At 37.4% G+C, this 3,937-nt stretch overlaps 1 non-coding gene across 1 annotated transcript; it reads left to right on the forward strand.

Annotated features, from left to right (window-relative positions):
• Positions 1 to 232: 232 nt before the first annotated feature.
• On the forward strand, positions 233 to 305 carry Trnak-uuu (transfer RNA lysine (anticodon UUU)). Its single transcript has one exon. It is a non-coding gene; the product is annotated as a tRNA-Lys (tRNA).
• Positions 306 to 3,937: the final 3,632 nt, after the last annotated feature.

Genomic DNA, 3,937 nt, shown 5'->3' on the forward strand with positions numbered 1-3,937 from the left:
GCGCCACGCCTACAGGTCACAGCCGACATCGGATCGGGGTGTACGAAGACTCATTCGACGGGGAATTCTGCGAGTAATTTTCCTGGAAAGTTTCGTCGGAAAATCTTAACCCCCCGATTTTCTTGCTTAGAAAAACCCATTTCCCCATAAGAGCCCATGTTAATTTTTGAAATTCTTAAAAGTTATTTAAAAGTTATATTTATACACCTGCAGGTATTTCGACTTCAAACATGCCCGGTTAGCTCAGTCGGTAGAGCGTGGGACTTTTAATCCTAAGGTCAAGGGTTCAAGTCCCTTATCGGGCGGTTTTTTTTCACAAAATATGAAAAAAACTTCGTTTTCTTAAAGAATTAAAGAGGCTGCGTCCCAAAGTCGAACCTTAAAACGTACAGGGATTAGGAGAGGAAGTTGGAGGGCTGCCGCCCCCCAAACCCCCCGCTTTTAAAGACTCTTTTGTACAGGTTTTTTGTTGTGGGGGGCTGCCGCCCCCCTAACTCCCCGCTCTTGGCTTCGGAAAGGCCCTCTTTTAATTAACAAAAAATTGAAATGAATGAATAATGGAATAACTTCGAAAAATGTTAAACACAAGAGGACAGGAGAACCATTGCGCCGAAACTAGTAATTAGTAACAATGAAGTTGACCACTCCATTTACATTTTAACATAATTATTGAAACTGTTTCCCAGACACAGAGCACACAAGCTAAGAGCTGGGGGTGGGGGTAGGGTAGCAAACAAAAACCTGTTTTGTATTCTTTGTTAATTAAAAGAGGGCCTTTCCGAAGCCAAGAGCGGGGGGTTAGGGGAGCGGCAGCCCCCCACAACAAAAAACCGGTACAAAAGACCCTTTAAAAGTGGGGGGTTTGGGGGGCGGCAGCCCCCCAACTGCCTCTCCTAATTCCTGTACGTTTTAAGGTTCGACTTTGGGACGCAGCCTCTTTAACTCTTTAAGAAAACGAAGTTTTTTTCATATTATAAATCAAGAGAAGTAAGTGTATCCAGGTTGTCAAAGAGCATAAAGGGAATATTATTGGAATGATATTAAGTTTTATTTTTCTGGTCCACTTGAGAAGGTACGAAAAAATTTTAATGTCGCTCCTTACTTTCATTTAAAAAAACTTGTTTTTTTTATTTAATTTCTGAAAGTTTTTGAATTAATGCATGTCTGATTTTGGCTCTCCGTACATAAATTATTAAAATGAAATTTGCATATTAATTCTTTTTTTGGCTAAATGGCTTTCTCCTAGTTTTGATCAGACGATTTTGAGAAATAAGGGGTGGGGAAGGAGGTCTAGTTGCCCTCCAATTTTTCGGTTACTTAAAAAGGCAACTAGATCTTTTAATTTTTAACGAACGTTTTTATTAGTAAAAAAAAATACGTAACTTAAGAATTAACTGACGTAACAAACTTTTATATTCTTATATTTTTGATTATATATATGAGGGGGTTGGTCCCCTCGTTAATACCTCGCTCTTCACACTAAATCTTGTTTTATCCCAATTCTTTAAGAATGACCCCTGAATCAGAAAGGCCGTAGAATAAATAGTTGAAATTATTTAAAGATTTTTTAGCATAAAGAGCGAAGTATTTATCTCCTCCTAAATACCTCGCTCTTTATGCTAAAGTATTTTTAGAACCCCTCATATGCATAATAATCTCTGTTTGTTTTAAGTTTTAATGCTTCTCCTTACTTTCAATGAAAAAACTTTTTCATGTTTATATTTTCATTGTTTTTTTTTATAGTAATGCTAGAAAGTCCTGCGCCCTTTTCATTGAATTTCTCTTCCCCCATGAAATATTTCTCCAAGGAAAGATCCTCCCATATAGCACCCTCCCCTGAACCCCACACCCAAACCAAAAAAATCCCCCTGATAACGTCGGTACACTTCCCAGTAACCATTACTGTATGTAAACATTGGTCAAAGTTTGTAACTTGCAGCCCCTCCCCTAGGGACTGTAGGGGGTAAGTCATCCCCAAAGACATAGTTATTATGGTTTTCGACTATGCGGAACAAAAAAGACATAGTTATTATGGTTTTCGACTATGCGGGAAAAAAATGAGCGTGGGAGGGGGCCTAGGTGCCCTCCAATTTTTTTGGTCACTTAAAAAGGGCACTAGAACTTTTCATTTCTGTTAGAATGAGCCCTCTTGCAATACTCTAGGACCACTTGGTCAATACGATGACCCCTGGGGAAAAAAAAAAAAAAAATAAATAAATAAACACGCACCCGTGATTTGTCTTCTGGCAAAAAATGCGAAATTCCACATTTTTGTAGATTGAACCTTGAAATTTTTTGAATAGGGTTCTATGATACGCTGAATGCGATGGTGTGATTATCGTTAAGATCCTATGACTTTTAGGGGGTGTTACCCCCTATTTTCCAAAATAAGGCAAATTTTCTCAAGCTCGTAACTTTTGATGACAAATACTAAATTTGATGAAACTTATATATTTAAAATCAGCATAAAAATCTGATTCTTTTGACATATCTTTTATTATCGAAATTCCATTTTTTAGAGTTTCGTTTACTATTGAGCCGGGTCGCTCCTTAATACAGTTCGTTACCACGAACTGTTTGATGCCTTACAATAACCAGAAACTCAAGACCAGAAATTCGATGCATTTGGTAGGGACTCCGTTATTTTCAAACAGTTCGTGGTAGCAAACTTTAAGTAAAGAGTGACCCGGCTCAATAGTAGGCTAACCGAAACTCTAAAAAACAGAGTTTTGATACTAATAGATACATGAAATTATCGGATTTTTATCTTGATTTTAAATATATAAGTTTCAGTCTTACCCATCAAAAGTTACGATCCTGAGAAAATTTGGCTTATTTTCTAAAACAGGGGATCACCCTTTAAGAATCATAGATTCTTAATGAACATCACACCATCAGATTCAACGTATCAGAGAACCCGACTGTAGAGGTTTCAAGCACCTATCTGCAAAAATGTGGAATTTTGCCAGAAGAAAGATCATGAATGCGTTGTTTTTTGTGGATTTTGTGGAATTTGCCTGAAGAAAGATGACGGATGCGTTGTTTTTTGTTGTTTTTTTTTGCTAGGGGTGATCGTATCGACCCAGTGGTTCTAGAACGTCGCAAGAGGGCTCATTCAAACCTAAAATTAAAAGTTCTAGTGCCATTTTTAGGTGACCAGAAACTATCGGCAGTATGACGTCACGAAATCAACGTGGATCCAAATAAATCTCCATCTTAATGCTATAATGATTACTGTAGTGATAAAATGAAACCTATAAAACCTAAAATGAAAACTTCAAAAGAAACAAATATTCACTGCTTGAGCAAAAATGTACAGAATGAATTTGTTTATTTCCTTTCGAAAAAGATCCAAGACCACATCTTAGAGCAGCTGCGGCATGCAAAAAATTATCCTATAAAATTAGACTGTGCTTCCGTTGTCAGTAACACCAAGCAAATGACATTCGTGGCAAGATTTTTCAAAATTGCAGCAGATGAGGATGTTTTCAATATGGAAGCTTTTTCAGGCTTTGTTCCTATTGTCAATTCTTCCTGTGAAGGCCTAAAAGAAGTATTACCGAAAGAGGTGCAAGCACGAGGCATTCCTTTCAAATAACATGAGTGGCCAGGGATATGATAATGGTTCTGCAGAAGAGGATCTGTGATTAAGTCCTTGTGCTTTTTACGTACCATGAGGAAACCACACACTGAAGCTTGTAATTTACGATGCTGCTCTTTCTTGTAATGCTGCAGCAGACTGTTTCAGTACAATTCAAGAAATCTTCATTTTTTTTCAACTTCTACTTACAGATGGAGTATTTTACTTAATAACTTTTCAAAGCTTACAGTAAAACCACTCAGTAACACACGGTGGGAGATTTGAATTGAAGCCTTGTTGCCTTTTAGGTATCATACTGAAGAGGTATATGATACCTTACAAGAACCAGAAACTCAA

The sequence above is a fragment of the Artemia franciscana genome, chromosome 13 (assembly GCF_032884065.1).
Source record: "Artemia franciscana chromosome 13, ASM3288406v1, whole genome shotgun sequence".
Lineage (NCBI taxonomy): Eukaryota > Metazoa > Arthropoda > Branchiopoda > Anostraca > Artemiidae > Artemia > Artemia franciscana.